The 18435-nt window shown below is 43.3% G+C and overlaps 1 long non-coding RNA gene across 2 annotated transcripts; it reads left to right on the top strand.

The window, feature by feature from the left end:
* Positions 1–5727: 5727 nt before the first annotated feature.
* LOC118385448 (uncharacterized) lies at positions 5728–18403 on the top strand. 2 transcript variants are annotated; one of them, XR_004826031.2, is made up of 2 exons: positions 5728–6076; positions 15949–18403. It is a non-coding gene; the product is annotated as an uncharacterized LOC118385448 (long non-coding RNA). The 2 variants fall into 2 exon arrangements; XR_008139429.1 differs by lacking the exon at positions 5728–6076 and adding an exon at positions 15011–15208.
* The last annotated feature ends 32 nt before the right edge of the window (positions 18404–18435 follow it).

Genomic DNA, 18435 nt, shown 5'->3' with positions numbered 1-18435 from the left:
AGTTCATAGAATTGTCAATTTAAAGAAATGTAACCAATTTGTTAATTACTCAATTTAGCTAACATTAGATCGTTAATCCAGAGATTCTCACTGTCACGCCCTGACCATAGTGAGCTGTTTGTTCTCTGTGTTGGTTGGGGCGTGATAGTGACTTGGGTGGGTCATCTAGGTGTTTTGTATTTCTATGATGGTCTGATATGGTTCCCAATCAGAGGCAGCTGTTTATCGTTGACTCTGATTGGGAATCATATATAGGTAGCCATTTCCCCCATGGTTATTCGTGGGATTTTGTCTACATTGAGTTTCCTGAGTGCACACCAGTAGTGTCACGGTTTGGCTGGACTTTTTTTGTTTGTTTTGGCTGAACTTTTTTTGTTTTGGCTGTACTGTTTTTGTTCTGGCTATACTTTTTTTGTTCTGGCTGTACTTTTTTTGTTTTGGCTGTACTTTTTTTGTTTTGGTTGTACTTTTTTTTGTTTTGGTGAGTTTCAGTTTATTAAAATTATGTGGAACTCTATTCACGCTGCGCCTTGGTCTACTCATTACGACGAGCGTGACACTTTTCTTTGCCTCGATTCAGCAGTCTCGCCCAGATCATCATGGCATTTGTAGTTCTTTATGATATTACACTTCCGGCGCCGACAGAGATGGCCGCCTCGCTTCGCGTTCCTAGGAAACTATGCAGTTTTTTTGTTTTTTTACGTGTTATTTCTTACATTAGTACCCCAGGTCATCTTAGGTTTCATTACATACAGTCGAGAAGAACTACTGAATATAAGATCAGCGTCAACTCACCATCAGTACGACCAAGAATATGTTTTCCGCGACGCGGATCCTGTGTTCTGCCTTACAAACAGGACAACGGAATGGATCGCATGCAGCGACCCAAGAAAACAACTCCGAAAAAGAGGGAAACGTAGCGGTCTTCTGGTCAGACTTCGGACAAGGGCACATCGCGCACCACTCCCCAGCATTCTTCTTGCCAATGTCCAGTCTCTTGACAACAAGGTTGATGAAATCCGAGCAAGGGTAGCATTCCAGAGGGACATCAGAGACTGCAACGTTCTCTGCTTCACGGAAACATGGCTTACTGGGAAGACGCTATCCGATGCGGTGCAGCCAACAGGTTTCTCCACGCATCCCGCCGACAGAAACAAACATCTTTCTGGTAAGAAGAGTGGCGGGGGCGTATGCCTCATGACTAACGGGACATGGTGTGATGAAGGAAACATACAGGAACTCAAATCCTTCCGTTCACCTGATTTAGAATTCCTCACAATCAAATGTAGACCGCATTATCTTCCAAGAGAATTCTCTTCGATTATAATCACAGCCGTATATATCCCCCCAAGCAGACACATCGATGGCTCTGAACAAACTTTATTTAACTCTTTGCAAACTGGAAACCATTTATCCGGAGGCTGCATTCATTGTAGCTGGGGATTTTAACAAAGCTAATCTGAAAACAAGACTCCCTAAATTTTATCAGCATATCGATTGCGCAACCAGGGGTGGTAAAACCTTGGATCATTGTTACTCTAACTTCCGCGACGCATATAAGGCCCTGCCCCGCCCCCTTTCGGAAAAGCTGACCACGACTCCATTTTGTTGATCCCTGCCTACAGGCAGAAACTTAAACAAGAGGCTCCCACGCTGAGGTCTGTCCAACGCTGGTCAGACCAAGCTGACTCCACACTCCAAGACTGCTTCCATCACGTGGACTGGGACATGGTTCGTATTGCGTCAGATAAAAATATTGACGAATACGCTGATTCGGTGTGCGAGTTCATTAGAACGTGCGTCGAAAATGTCGTTCCCATAGCAACGATAAAAACATTCCCTAACCAGAAACCGTGGATTGATGGCAGCATTTGCGTGAAACTGAAAGCGCAAACCACTGCTTTTAATCAGGGCAAGGTGTCTGGCAACATGACCGAATACAAACAGTGCAGCTATTCCCTCCGCAAGGCTATTAAACAAGCTAAGCGTCAGTACAGAGACAAAGTAGAATCTCAATTCAACGGCTCAGACACAAGAGGCATGTGGCAGGGTCTACAGTCAATCACGGACTACAAGAAGAAACCCAGCCCAGTCACGGACCAGGATGTCTTGCTCCCAGGCAGACTAAATAACTTTTTTGCCCGCTTTGAGGACAATACAGTGCCACTGACACGGCCTGCAGCCGAGGTGAGTAAGACATTTAAACGTGTTAACCCTCGCAAGGCTGCAGGCCCAGACGGCATCCCCAGCCGCGCCCTCAGAGCATGCGCAGACCAGCTGGCCGGTGTGTTTACGGACATATTCAGTCAATCCCTATACCAGTCTGCTGTTCCCACATGCTTCAAGAGGGCCACCATTGTTCCTGTTCCCAAGAAAGCTAAGGTAACTGAGCTAAACGACTACCGCCCCGTAGCACTCACTTCTGTCATCATGAAGTGCTTTGAGAGACTAGTCAAGGACCATATCACCTCCACCCTACCTGACACCCTAGACCCACTCCAATTTGCTTACCGCCCAAATAGGTCCACAGACGATGCAATCTCAACCACACTGCACACTGCCCTAACCCACCTGGACAAGAGGAATACCTATGTGAGAATGCTGTTCATCGACTACAGCTCGGCATTCAACACCATAGTACCCTCCAAGCTCGTCATCAAGCTCGAGACCCTGGGTCTCGACCCCGCCCTGTGCAACTGGGTACTGGACTTCCTGACAGGCCGCCCCAGGTGGTGAGGGTAGGCAACAACATCTCCTTCCCGCTGATCCTCAACACGGGGGCCCCACAAGGGTGCGTTCTGAGCCCTCTCCTGTACTCCCTGTTCACCCACGACTGCGTGGCCACGCACGCTCCAACTCAATCATCAAGTTTGCGGACGACACAACAGTGGTAGGCTTGATTACCAACAACGACGAGACGGCCTACAAGGAAGAGGTGAGGGCCCTCGGAGTGTGGTGTCAGGAAAATAACCTCACACTCAACGTCAACAAAACTAAGGAGATGATTGTGAACTTCAGGAAACAGCAGAGGGAACCCCCTATCCACATCGATGGAACAGTAGTGGAGAGGGTAGCAAGTTTTAAGTTCCTCGGCATACACATCACAGACAAACTGAATTGGTCCACTCACACTGACAGTGTCGTGAAGAAGGCGCAGCAGCGCCTCTTCAACCTCAGGAGGCTGAAGAAATTCGGCTTGTCACCAAAAGCACTCACAAACTTCTACAGATGCACAATCGAGAGCATCCTGGCGGGCTGTATCACCGCCTGGTACGGCAACTGCTCCGCCCTCAACCGTAAGGCTCTCCAGAGGGTAGTGAGGTCTGCACAACGCATCACCGGGGCAAACTACCTGCCCTCCAGGACACCTACACCACCCGATGTTACAGGAAGGCCATAAAGATCATCAAGGACATCAACCACCCGAACCACTGCCTGTTCACCCCGCTATCATCCAGAAGGCGAGGTCAGTACAGGTGCATCAAAGCTGGGACCGAGAGACTGAAAAACAGCTTCTATCTCAAGGCCATCAGACTGTTAAACAGCCTCCACTAACATTGAGTGGCTGCTGCCAACACACTGTCATTGACACTGACCCAACTCCAGCCACTTTAATAATGGGAATTGATGGGAAATGATGTAAATATATCACTAGCCACTTTAAACAATGCTACCTTATATAATGTTACTTACCCTACATTATTAATCTCATATGCATACGTATATACTGTACTCTACATCATCGACTCCATCCTTATGTAATACATGTATCACTAGCCACTTTAACTATGCCACTTTGTTTACTTTGTCTACATACTCATCTCATATGTATATACTGTACTCGATACCATCTACTGTATGCTGCTCTGTACCATCACTCATTCATATATCCTTATGTACATATTCTTTATCCCCTTACACTGTGTATAAGACAGTAGTTTTGGAATTGTTAGTTCGATTACTTGTTGGTTATCACTGCATTGTCGGAACTAGAAGCACAAGCATTTCGCTACACTCGCATTAACATCTGCTAACCATGTGTATGTGACAAATAAAATTTGATTTGATTTGATTTGATGGCCACATTAGCAGCTAATTAGCATTTCATTTTTGGGGGGGTAAATACAAGCAAATATATTGATAACCTTGTCACCTTGTCACCTTGTCCTAGAAGGATTTGCATGGTTATCGAAATGTCAAGCCAGCGTAAACCCACACGAAGCACAGCCCTTATTTTAAGTGTTTCTAAAAATAAAAAAAAAAATAAAATGGGGAAAATGTAATTATGGAAAAACAATTGGAACTCTGTTTGACCACTAGGTTTTGTGGGTGTTATGACTCATACAGTGGTACTCTATGACCTGACAAGTCTACTAGATGCTACTAGGTGCTCCTGTCCCTAGTGGCTGGTATAGCGTCCACATTTCGCCAGGTCCAAACATAATCTGATACCTGCACAATCGGCACCTCCTGGCATAGGCTGGAGATAATCGCACATTTATAAAATAATGGTTTTGTCTTATGGTTTAAGTACTTGGTTTCAATCTGATAGGCTACTATGTTGATAGATTCCTCCCCTTCTCTCCTTTCCTTTAACTACACTGGTGTGTAAGAACAGTACAGGTCAAATTAAATTCAGGTGGAGTGAAAGTAAATTAGTTAGCATCACCAATATTACTTTCTCCTCCCCTACATTTTCAGATCAGTCCAGAAAGACTACAGGAGAGGAAACAAAGGGGACGAGAAAGGGAAGGAGTGGAGAAGAGGAGAGGAGACAAGGAAGGTGAGGAGAGGAAGCCAGCCAAGACCATTGAGATGAAGAAGCAAGGAGGTAGGAGAGGTAAAGCTAAATGAGATGTTCATGTTAGCTCATTGAGCTGTACCACTGATGTTTTCTGTCAGTAAAAGGAGCTGGTAGGTCCATATTTATCAAGTGTAAAAGGACAGAACGTCCCTCACCTCTCCTCTCAGATCAATCATCTCCTGTGGGACACAGATAGATTTTTGTAATGTATATTGAACAAAACTAGAAAGGCAACATGTAACCATTTAAAATATTTTACTTATTAACAGTTCATATAAGAAAATCAGTGAATGGATCAGAAAACCAGTCAGTATCTGCTGTGACCACCATTTGTCTCATGCAGCGCGACGCCAAACACGTGGTCTGAGTTTGTGAGGCCGGTTGGACGTACTGCCAAATTCTCTAAAACAACGTTGGAGGCGGCTTATGGTAGAGATATTAACTAAACTTGAGACATCAGTGGCATTGTGTTGTGTGACAAAACCGCACATTTTAGAATGGCCTTTTATTTTCCCCAGCACAAGGTACACTTGTGTAATGACCATGCTGTTTAATCTTGAAGCTAGGGGGCACTATTTTTATGTTTGGAAAAATAACATTTCCAAAGTAAACGGCCTATTTCTCAAGACCAGATGCTAGAATATTAATATAATTGACAGATTAGGATAGAAAACACTCTAAAGTTTCCAAAACTGTCAAAATATTGTCTGTGAGTATAACAGAACTGACATTGCAGGCGAAACCCTGAGAAAAATCAAACCAGGAAGTGGCTTTTATTTTGAAAACTCCATGTTCCATAGCTTCCCATTGCTCCATTTAAAGGGATATCAACTAGATTCCTTTTCCTATCGCTTCCTCAAGGTGTCAACAGTCTTCAGATATAGTGTCAGGCTTTTATGTTGAAAAATGAGCCAGAAAGATCACATCGCGTCAGGTGGTCACATGAGTTTAGCTCGCAACAGAGTTTGGACAGCTATTGTTTTTCCCTCTCCTACTGATAAAGACAATGCGGTTGATATATTATCGATTATATATTTTAAAAACAACCTGAGGATTGATTATAAAAAGCATTTGACTTTTTCTGTGGACATTACGGATATTATTTGGTATTTGTCTGCGTTGTCATGACCGCTCTTTCCTGTGGATTTCTGAACATAATGCGCCAAACAAACGGAGGTATTTTGGATATAAAAATAATCTTTATGGAACAAAAGGAACATTTGTTGTGTAACTGGGAGTCTTGTGAGTGAAAACATCCGAAGATCATCAAAGGTAAATGATTAATTTGATTGCTTTTCTGATTTTCGTGACCAAGCTACCTGATGCTAAGTGTACTTAATGTTTTGTCATGCGGTCGATAAACTTACACAAATGCTTGGATTGCTTTTGCTGTAAAGCATAATTTCAAAATCTGAGACAACAGGGGGATTAACAAAAGGCTAAACTGTGTTTTGCAATATTGCACTTATGATTTCATGAATATGAATATTTTTAGGAATATTATTTGACTGTGGCGCTATGCTATTCAGCGGTTGCTGATGACTACCAGAACTTCACTCGCGTATAAGCGTTAGGGCCATTATGTTGGAAACAAACATATTCAGAGCATTCTCTCAAGCTTTCAGAACGTTTGTTGGTAGCTGGGATCTTTGTGTCCCTCTCTCCCTCCCTCCCTGTCTCTCTTTCTACTTCCTCCCTCCCTCCCTCCCTCTCTGTATTTCTCTCTCAGTATGCAATCCATCTCTGAGAATCAGGAACTCATTATCAAAGTAAATTGCGAACAATTGTGAACAAAGGAAGCTCTGCAATCTGCTTGTTTCATTTCTCCTAAAGGGGCTTTTTTTGACAGTCGGCAGCAGTTATTCTGAACAATGTGTGAACTCAGATTGCACAGTGAATGCAACTTCCCTGAAGGTTCTAAAGAACATTAGCAGTGACCCCCCCAATGATTTGGCCCCATAGAGACGTGTGGCATCATGTCCATACAGACACCTCAAAGAGTGAGTAGAGGCCTGTTGAGCACTGACACACGCACACTGATTCCCAATTACTCATGGTAGACAGGAACTCTACTTACATCTATGATTAGGGCAGCCAATCTAACTCCTGGGCTATAAAGGTCAGGGTTTATAGTGTCCTCACATACAGGGAAGCTCCACAGAACAAAAATATAAACTCCACATGTAAAGTGTTGGTCCCATGTTTCATGAGCTGAAATAACAGATCCCAGAAATGTTCTATACGCACTAAAAGCTTATTTCTCTCAAATAGTCCATCCACCTGACAGGTGTGGCATATCAATAAGCTGATTAAGTAGTTGGAGTCATTCAGTACTCAATTACCATCTCATTTTGATGAATCATCAATTCCTAATTACTGATTGGTTTGTTAATTGTTTGTAGATGGCGGTAGTGTTGTGTGTGTGTGTGGATGCATTCACAGACACAGCGATCAGTTTGTTGGGGGGTGAACTGGGAGAACAGTGCTATAGAGGTGGGACCAAGGAGATGGCAACAGAGAGGGCTTTGTCATGAGCCCTATACTACAAATCAGGTTGAAGGAGTAAGCGGGGTAACTCTGGTCAGCTCTGACTTCAACTTGGGATAACCGGTACCATGAAAGTGGCTCACCTTGTAGCCAGGTAAATTTGTATGGCAACAAATTCTTCAGAACTAACTTGCTCCAGGGCAGGCAAGCTTAAGTCCTAACTCCATTTATCCTGAATGAAGTGTCTGAGCCACAAGTTGAGGACTAATGAAATCAAACACCCTCCCTCTTGGAAAAGATTGTGTCATCATCCCCTTCGTTTGAGGAAAACAAGTGATTCAATATTTTATTAATCAAAAAAATGATCATGTTAAAAATATCTATCACAAAACACATTTAGTTAGGACAGCATTTGCTTTCCCAAACGGTATGTTTGTGGCGTGATTGTATGTTGATTGTTGTGAAAGGCAAACTCACAGCCGCATACCAACCGTAGGCACATAATCCATAGAAGTCAAGACTGGTAGCCTTTGTTAGTGTACCCATGAGTTTAATAACAGTCAAATTGCTAGGGTTAGAGGTTCCAAAACCCTTCAATGGGTTATACAGTATGTCTATGGCCCACAACAAAACAAGCTGTTCCAGAAGGATCGAGTGAGAAAAAGGTGCTTGTGCATTGATGAGCACACCAAAGCACACCAAAAGACAGCGTTAACAATAATTCAAATCAAACTTTATTTGTCACATGCGCCGAATACAAGAAGTATAGACCTTACCGTGAAATGTGTGCTTACAAGCCCTTAACCAACAGTGCAGTTCAAAAATAGTTAAGAAAATATTTAACAATTAATCTAAAGTATAAAAATATATAAAAGATGTAAAGTAACCAATTAACATAACAATAATGAGGCTATATACAGGGGGTACAGCTATATACTGAGTCACTGTGAGGGGGTACAGGCTAGTTGAGGGTAATTTGTATATGTAGGTAGGGGTGAAGTGCATAGATAATAAACAGTGAGTAGCAGCAGTGTACAAAAAAATGGAGGGGGGGGGCAATGTAATAGTCCAGTGGCCATTTGATTAACTGTTCAGCAGTCTTATGGCTTGGGGGTAGAATCTGTTCAGCAGTCTTATGGCAGTGGCCATTTGAGAAGCTGTTCAGCAGTCTTATGGCTCAGCAGTCTTATGGCTTGGGGGTAGAAGCTGTTCAGAGTCTTATGGCTTGGGGGTTCAGCAGTCTTATGGCTTGGGGGAAGCTAGAAGCTGTTCAGCAGTCTTATGGCTTGGGGGTAGAAGCTCTTATGTTCAGCAGTCTTATGGCTTGGGGGAAGCTAGAAGCTGTTCAGCAGTCTTATGGCTTGGGGGTAGAAGCTGTTCAGCAGTCTTATGGCTTGGGGGTAGAAGCTGTTCAGCAGTCTTATGGCTTGGGGGTAGAAGCTGTTCAGCAGTCTTATGGCTTGGGGGAAGCTGTTCAGCAGTCTTATGGCTGTTCAGCAGTCTTATGGCTTGGGGGTAGAAGCTGTTCAGCAGTCTTATGGCTTGGGGGTAGAAGCTGTTCAGCAGTCTTATGGCTTGGGGGTTAGAAGCTGTTCAGCAGTCTTATGGCTTGGGGGTAGAAGCTGTTCAGCAGTCTTATGGCTTGGGGGTAGAAGCTGTTCAGCAGTCTTATGGCTTGGGGGGGGGTAGAAGAGTCTTAGGCTTGGGGGTAGAAGCTGTTCAGCAGTCTTATGGCTTGGGGGTAGAAGCTGTTCAGCAGTCTTATGGCTTAGAAGCTGTTCAGCAGTCTTATGGCTTGGGGGTAGAAGCTGTTCAGCAGTCTTATGGCTTGGGGTAGAAGCTGTTCAGCAGTCTTATGGCTTGGGGGTAGAAGCTGTTCAGCAGTCTTATGGCTTGGGGTTAGAAGCTGTTCAGCAGTCTTATGGCTTGGGGGTAGAAGCTGTTCAGCAGTCTTATGGCTTGGGGGTAGAAGCTGTTAAGGAGCCTTTTGGTCCTGACTTGGCGCTCCAGCATCGCTTGCCGTGGGGTAGCAGAGAAAACAGTCTATGACTTGGGTGACTGGAGTCTCTGACAATTTTATGGGCTTTCCTCTGACACCGCCTATTATATAGGTCCTGGATTGCAGGAAGCTTGGCCCCAGTGATGTACTGGGCTGTACGCACTACCCTCTGTAGTGATCAAATCAAATGTTATTAGCCACATGCGCCGAATACAACAGGTAGACCTTACAGTGAAATGCCGAATACAACAGGTAGACCTTACAGTGAAATGCCGAATACAACAGGTAGACCTACAAAATGCAGGTAGACCTTACAGTGAAATGCTTAACCATACAGTGAAATGCAGGTAGACCTTACAGTGAAATGCTTAATACAACAGGTAGACCTTACAGTGAAATGCCGAATACAACAGGTAGACCTTACAGTGAAATGCCGAATAAATGCAACAGGTAGACCATACAGTGAAATGCCGAATACAACAGGTAGACCTTACAGTGAAATGCCAACAGAATACAACAGGTAGTAGACCTTAGACAGTGAAATGCCGAATACAACAGGTAGACCTTGAAATGCAGTGAAATGAAATGCCGAATACAACAGGTAGACCTTACAGTGAAATGCCGAATACAACAGGTAGACCAGTGAAATGCCGAATACAACAGGTGACCTTAAGTGAAATGCCGAATACAACAGGTAGACCTACAGTGAAATGCAATACAACAGGTAGACCTTACAGTGAAATGCCGAATACAACAGGTAGACCTTACAGTGAAATGCTTAATACAACAGGTAGACCTTACAGTGAAATGCCGAATACAACAGGTAGACCTTACAGTGAAATGCCGAATACAACAGGTAGACCTTACAGTGAAATGCCGAATACAACAGGTAGACCTTACAGTGAAATGCCGAATACAACAGGTAGACCTTACAGTGAAATGCCGAATACAACAGGTAGACCTTACAGTGAAATGCTGAATACAACAGGTAGACCTTACAGTGAAATGCCGAATACAACAGGTAGACCTTACAGTGAAATGCTGAATACAACAGGTAGACCTTACAGTGAAATGCCGAAATGCCGAATACAACAGGTAGACCTTACAGTGAAATGCCGAATACAACAGGTAGACCTTACAGTGAAATGCCGAATACAACAGGTAGACCTTACAGTGAAATGCTGAATACAACAGGTAGACCTTACAGTGAAATGCTTAATACAACAGGTAGACCTTACAGTGAAATGCTTAATACAACAGGTAGACCTTACAGTGAAATGCTGAATACAACAGGTAGACCTTACAGTGAAGTGCTTACTTACAAGCAATAATGCAGTTGAAAAAATATGAATAAAAATAAGAAATTAAAGTAAAAAGTAGTTAAAGCGCAGCAGTAAAATAACAATAGTGAGACTATATACACATGGGTTACTGGTACAGAATCAGTGTGCGGGGGCACCAGTTTTTCAAGGAGATTGAGGTAATATGTACAGTTGAAGTCGGAAGTTTACTCACACCTAGGTTGCATGGCATAAGTAATTTTTACAACAATTGTTTCCAGACAGATTATTTCCCTTATCATTCACTCAATCACAATCCAAGTGGGTCAGAAGTTTACATACACTGAGTTGGCTGTGCCTTTAAACCAGAAAATTATGTAATGGCTTTAGAAGCTTCTGATAGGCTAATTGACATCATTTTAGTCAATTGGAGGTGTATCTGTGGATGTATTTCAAGGCCTACCTTCAAACTCAGTGCCACTTTGCTTGACATCATGGGAAAATAAAAAAAAATCAGCCAAGATCTCAGAAAAAAAATTATTGACCTTCACAAGTCTGGTTCATCCTTGGGTGGCAATTTCCAAGCACCTGAAGGTACCACGTTCATCTGTACAAACAATAGTACGCAAGTATAAACACCATGGGACCAAGTAGCCGTTATACTTCTCAGGAAGGAGACGCGTTCTGTCTCCTAGAGATTCACGTACTTTGGTGGGAAAAATTCAAATCAATCCCAGAACAGCAGCAAAGGACCTTGTGAAGGTGCTGGAGGAAACGGGTACAAAAGTATCTATATCCACAGAAAAACAAGTCCAATATCGACACAACCTGAAAGGCTGCTCAGCAAGGAAAAAGCCACTGCTCCAAAACCGCCATAAAAAAAGCCAGACTATGGTTTGCAACTGCAAATGAGGACAAAGATCGTACTTTTTGGAGAAATGTCCTCTGGTCAGATGAAACAGAAATAGAACTGTTTGGCCATAATGACAATCATTTTGTTTGGATGAAAAGGGGGAGGCTTGCAAGCCGAAGAACACCATTCCAACCGTGAAGCATGGAGTGGCAGCATCATGTTGTAGGGGTGCTTTGCTGCCGGAGGGACTGGAGCACTTCACAAAATAGATGGCATCATGAGGAAGCAAAATTATGTGGATATATTGAAGTAACATCTCAGGACATCAGTCAGGAAGTTAAAGCTTGGTCGCAAATGGGTCTTCCAAATGGACAATGACCACAAGCATACTTCCAAAGTTGTGGCAAGATGGCTTAAGGACAACAAAGTCAAGGTATTGGAGTGGCCACCACAAAGCCCTGAACTTAATCCTATAGAAAATGTGTGGACAGAACTGAAAAAGCATATGCGAGCAAGGAGGCCTACAAACCTGTCTCATTTACAGCAGCTCTGTCAGGAGGAATGGGCCAAAATTCCCCCCTTATTGTGTGAAGCTTGTGGAAAGCTACCCAAAACGTTTGACCCAAGTTAAATAATTTAAAGGCAACGCTACACAATACTAATTGAGTGTATGTAAACTTCTGGCCCACTGGGAATGTACTGAATGAAATAAAATCTGAAATAAATAATTCTCTCTACTATTATTCTGACATTTCATATTCTTAAAATGAAGTGGTGATCCTAACTAACTGAATACAGGGAGTTTTTACTTGGATTAAATGTTATAAATCGTGAAAAGCTGAGATTAAATGTATTTGGCTAAGGTGTATGTAAACTTCCAACTTCAACTGTACATGTAGGTAGAGTTATTAAAATGACAATGCATAGATAATAACAGAGAGTAGCAGCGGCGTAAAAGGGGGGGGTGGGCAATGCAAATAGTCTGGGTAGACATTTGATTAATTGTTCAGCAGTCTTATGTCTTGGGGGTAGAAGCTGTTTAAAAGCCTCTTGGACCTAGACTTGTTGCTCCAGTACCACTTCCCGTGCGGTAGCAGAGAGAACAGACTATGACTAGAGTGGCTGGAGTCTTTGGCAATTTTTAGGGCCTTCCTCTGACACTGCCTGGTACAGAGGTCTATGGCCACAGTGATGTTGTGGGTCATACGCACTATCATCTGTAGTGCCTTGCGGTTGGAGGCCGAGCAGTTGCCATACCAGACAGTGATGCAACCAGTCAGGATGCTCTCGATGGTGCAGCTGTAGAACATTTTGAGGATCTGAGGACCCAAGCTAAATCTTCAGTCTCCTGAGGGAGAATAGGTTTTGTCGTGCCCTCTTCACGGCTGTCTTGGTGTGCTTGGACTATGCTAGTTTGTTGGTGATGTGGACACCAAGGAACTTGAAGCTCTCAACCTGCTCCACTACAGCCACGTCGATGAAAATGGGGGCAGCTCGCCATTTCCTGTATATTCCACAATCATCTCCTTTGTCTTGATCACGTTGAGGGAGAGGTTGTTGTCCTGGCACCACACGGCCAGGTCTCTGACCTCCTCCATATAGGCTGTCTTGTCATTGTCGGTGATCAGGCCTACCAATGTTGTGTCATCAGCAACCTTAATGATGGTGTTGGAGTCGTGCCTGGCCATGCAGTCATGAGTGAACAGGGAGTACAGGAGGGGACTGGGCACACACCCCTGAGGGGCCCCTGTGTTGAGGATCAGCGTGGCGGATGTGTTGTTACCTACCCTTACCACCTGGGGGTGGCCCGTCAGGAAGTCCAGGATCAAGTTGCAGAGGGAGGTGTTTAGTCCCAGGGTCCTTTTTTATTTTATTTATTTATTTATCCGTTATTTTACCAGGTAAGTTGACTGACAACATGTTCTCATTTGCAGCAACGACCTGGGGAATGGTTACAGGGGAGAGGAGGGGGATTAATGAGCCAATTGGAAACTGGGGATTATTAGGTGACCATGATGGTTTGAGGGCCAGATTGGGAATTTAGCCAGGACACCGGGGTTAAAACCCCTACTCTTACGATAAGTGCCATGGGATCTTTAATGATCTCAGAGTCAGGACACCTGTTTAACGTCCCATCTGAAGACGGCACCCTACACAGGGCAGTGTCCCCAATCCTTAGCTTATTGATGAGCGTTGAGGGCACTATGGTGTTGAACGCTGAGCTGTAGTCAATGAATAACATTCTCACATAGGTGTTCCTTGTGTCCAGGTGGGTAAGGGCAGTGTGGAGTGCATCTGTGGATCTGTTAGGGCCTTATGCAAATTGGAGTGGGTCTAGGGTTTCTGTTAATGGTGTTGATGTGAGCCATGACCAGCCTTTCAAAGCACTTCATGGCTACAGACGTGAGTGAAAACACATGCCAGTTGGTCAGCACATTCTCGCAGTACACATCCTGGTAATCTGTTTGGTCATGCAGCCTTGTGAATGTTGACCTCTTTCAAGAACTTACTCACTACTCATATAAGTACTTCAGCTTGTCTGGTAGGCTTGTGTCACTGAGCAGCTCTCGGCTGAGGGAATCACCCTTTGTAGTCTGTAATGGTTTGCAAGCCCTGCCACATCAGAAGAGTGTCGGAGCCGGTGTAGTACAATTTGATCTTAGTCCTGTATTGACACTTTGCCTGCTTGATGGTTCATGGGAGTGCATTTCTTATAAGCTTCCGGGTTAGAGTCCCACTCCTTGAAAGCGACAGCAGATCAAGAGTGAAAAGCCATACCCTCTGCCCAATGCAGTAGCAGGGAGCTGGGGTCCGGCGACGGTCCGCTTGTCAACGATACCTGGCTCTGAGGGTACGCTGACCTCCTGCTCTTTTTCAGGGAAGAGTGGAGGCTGATACCCCATTGAGCTCTCGAAAGGGGAGAGTCCCGTGGCAGAACAGGTTTGAAATATCCAATAAATGTCGTTCCACTTCATGATTGTGTCCCACTTGTTGTTGATTCTTCACAAAAAATACAGTTTTATATCTTTATGTTTGAAGCCTGAAATGTGGCAAAAGGTTGCAAAGTTCAAGGGGTCCGAATACTTTCGCAAGGCACTGTACATATGAGATGAGTATGTAAACAAAGTGGCATAGTTAAAGTGGCTAGTGATACATGTATTACATAAGGATGCAGTAGATGATAAAGAGTACAGTATATACGTATGCATATGAGATGAATAATGTAGGGTATGTAAACATTATATTAGGTAGCATTGTTTAAAGTGGCTAGTGATATATTTTACATCATTTCCCATCAATTCCCATTATTAAAGTGGCTGGAGTTGAGTCAGTGTCAGTGTGTTGGCAGCATCCACTCAATGTTGGTGGCTGTTTAACAGTCTGATGGCCTTGAGATAGAAGCTGTTTTTCAGTCTCTCGGTCCCAGCTTTGATGCACCTGTACTGACCTCGCCTTCTGGATGATAGCGGGGTGAACAGGCAGTGGTTCGGGTGGTTGTTGTCCTTGATGATCTTTATGGCCTTCCTGTAACATTGGGTGGTGTAGGTGTCCTGGAGGGCAGGTAGTATGCCCCCGGTGATACGTTGTGCAGACCTCACTATCCTCTGGAGAGCCTTACGGTTGTGGGCGGAGCAGTTGCCGTACCAGCTGGTGATACAACCCGCCAGGATGCTCTCGATTGTGCATCTGTAGAAGTTTGTGAGTGCTTTTGGTGACAAGCCAAATTTCTTCAGCCTCCTGAGGTTGAAGAGGCGCTGCTGCGCCTTCTTCACGATGCTGTCTGTGTGAGTGGACCAATTCAGTTTGTCTGTGATGTGTATGCCGAGGAATGTAAAACTTGCTACCCTCTCCACTACTGTTCCATCGATGTCGATAGGGGGGTGTTCCCTCTGCTGTTTCCTGAAGTCCACAATCATCTCCTTAGTTTTGTTGACGTTGAGTGTGAGGTTATTTTCCTGACACCACACTCTAGTGTATCTATTTCCCTTTTCAATCAAAGAGTAATGCTTGAAAGGACAAAGTTGCTAGAGACAGAATACGATTAACAAAGGACTAAAACAATGGAAATATTGTTTATGTGGATAACTGTTGTGCCACATTTCGCTAGCTAGCTAACCATCAATGTTATCTTTATAGGAATGCTAACTGCGCTAACGTCTGCGTAATTTTGCTTATACAGGATTAAAACAAACGTTGAAATTCCTCAACACAGAATAAACATATCTTTCAGATTATGTGCATTTTATTGAATACTTTTGATACATTTAATTTATATTCAGGACATCTCCTCCCTGTTTGTTGAAGTTGAAAAATGATTGCAATAAATATGTCCGGGTCCGTGTTGTCAAGATACATAAGGTGAATACATTTAGTAGAATGTCTAATCTCTTTATGTAGCACCGGCAACAATGGAAATAGCCTGTGTGGATAACGATCATTAGATACAGTCAAATTGCGCTAGCTAGCCAATCATCCACTTTATCTCTATGGGAATTCTAACTGCAATAACGTCGTTATCCACCAGCACCAACCGTGTCCCACACACATCCGGCCTCTCCTCACACTCCTCTGGGTCACTGCAGAGGGGCTGGCCTGGGCCCAAAACTCCTCTCTGACCAGGACGGTGTTTCCTCCTGCACTCCTCCCACCCTCAGTCCTCCACAGCAGCACCAGTCTCAGCTCAGACACACTGGGAGACACTGGGGAGTCTGGACTGCTGCTGTCTCCTCCCACTGGAACACAACACACAGCACTGCTCAACACATTGACTGGAGGTTGGACCACTTTTATTTTTTGTTGTTGCAAGATTGTATTTTATATTTTATAAACAATACAGCACATACACATACAAATGACAACATCATACAAACATCAACCACATCACCCACCCCTATCTCCAGAACCCATTTTTTGTTTCTCTCCGCACGCACTTTCAATGTTTAATACGAAATCATTCGATTTTCCAATTGTGTCAATGACGGCGGATTGATTGACTTGCCAGTTTTTAGTACACGTTTTGTCAAGATGAGTGAGAGAGAAGTGTAGAGAAGTGTATTGTTCAGGCCATTGTGTATCTCACTACACCCTCATATGCAATGTCTTGAAAAATGCAGACATGCGGAACTTTCTAGTTCTGCCCACAAATTCTGGATTTTATAGCATTCCCAAAAAGAATTGATTATTGAGTCATTGTTCGTTTTACACTGCTGTTGTGCTGTCAAATTTGTGAATTTTGTCTCTTGTATAATAAATGATATACATGACTTTATACTGGAATAAGTGTACATTTTCATGAACTGTCATTTAATTAGTTTACGCTCCAACTTTCCCTCCATCTTGTGCCAACATCAGTTATTTTCAAGTCTTGGTTCCAATAGTTTATATTTTTTTCTAAGAGATTGTCAGTTGGATATTCTCTCTGCAAGGTTTTTTTTTATATCTTCCCTGTCATATGAACAAAATGTTCTGACTCAAATAGGATTCCCTCAAGGTTGCTCTGATGTCCAAAAGATTTTAAATCAACATTTTGTGATATGCAACTTTTAAGTTGCATGTATTTGAAACTATCTACATTGGTCAGTCCAAAATCACTTTTTAACTCTGTCATGGAAATAAATGTATTTTCTGTTACCAAGTAATTCACGGTTTCTATTCCTTTAGTTTTCCACGTAGACCGACTTATCAGTGTATTCTGAAATTCTATACAAGGATCGTTCCATAATGTTGTGGTTTTAGGGTTGGACCACTTTAAAACACACAGTAAGCGTCATCCACATAATTATGTACGTATTGTTGTCAAAGATATGTGTAGGAAAAGCGTGAGATAATCAGCAACATTCAGTCCAGTTTATTGCCATCAGATAATAAAGTCTGATTGGTTCTTGAGGCTTGGCTCTGAACATTCTAGTTCCAAAGATCAGTGACAATGACAAAATCACCAACTCAAACTGAGGATCAACTTTGATCATAGATCACATGACATACTTTACTGTTTGTTACCTGCTGGCAATAAACTTTACTGCATGTTGGTGATTCTGATGCCAGTAACCCCTCCAGCTCACTCCTGCTAGATTAACCCCGTCAGCCCAGCCATTCAGTCCAGCAAACCTCTGGTTACTGGCCCACCACTCTAATCTTGATGTTATACCACCCCCTAGTGCCACTCCCTGTAGATAAGAAGCCTTTTTCTGTATTTATTTTACATGGATTTATTGATGTACAGTACGTTTTACTAACTTCATAAGTACTGTTCAAGTAACAAGCATTGAACAATAAACATGTGCATCACTCATCCTTCCTTCACTGTAGAGATATGTTTCAAGTTTAAACATGAAACATACAGTCTGTGCACTTGGATTGATTAAAACATATCAATATTGTGGGGTGAGTACAGTGTCGTTCTCTCTCTGCCCAATAGTAAACCTTCTCCAACACTGAGTAAAAGTCTCCCTCGTCTTTAGAGTTCTCCGTCTCTGACTCTCCCAGGTCGTCCAGCCTACCTGACACAACACCCCTAACAAGCCTATCCATCCTAAAAGTGTGCAGGGCAAGGTCACTAATCTACCTTGGTTTGGAATTTTGTTCTAAATTTCATCTAAATTGCAGACGTCCCTCCCCCTCCTTCTCTAGACCCAGTAGACAGGACCAGACGCTGACCGGTGTTCACCATGACACACACCACAGTTCAGTGGACAGTAGATCTGATCTGGTTCAACACATGAAGCCAACTTGATGAGTTTCTCCTGACCCAGCCCAACATAACTCACTAAGTGGAGGTCCCTACATGCTCTTTCTTCTCTTCAGTGGAGGTTTGGGGTCACTTCTCCCACTGCAACATACCACAGGACACTGGTCAACATATTGACTCATCAGAGACCCATTTAAGACGGTTGTTAAATAATGTTGGATCTTATTTGGTGTCAACATCAGACATCATCTAAGAATTTTTCCTCAACAGAGAATAAACATTATCTTTCAGATTATGTGCATTTGATTTAATATTTTGTATAAA

This window comes from Oncorhynchus keta, chromosome 6 (genome assembly GCF_023373465.1).
Source record: "Oncorhynchus keta strain PuntledgeMale-10-30-2019 chromosome 6, Oket_V2, whole genome shotgun sequence".
Taxonomy (NCBI): domain Eukaryota; kingdom Metazoa; phylum Chordata; class Actinopteri; order Salmoniformes; family Salmonidae; genus Oncorhynchus; species Oncorhynchus keta.
The sequence above is the reverse complement of the archived record's forward strand: the minus strand, read 5'-3'. Positions and strand labels throughout refer to the sequence as shown.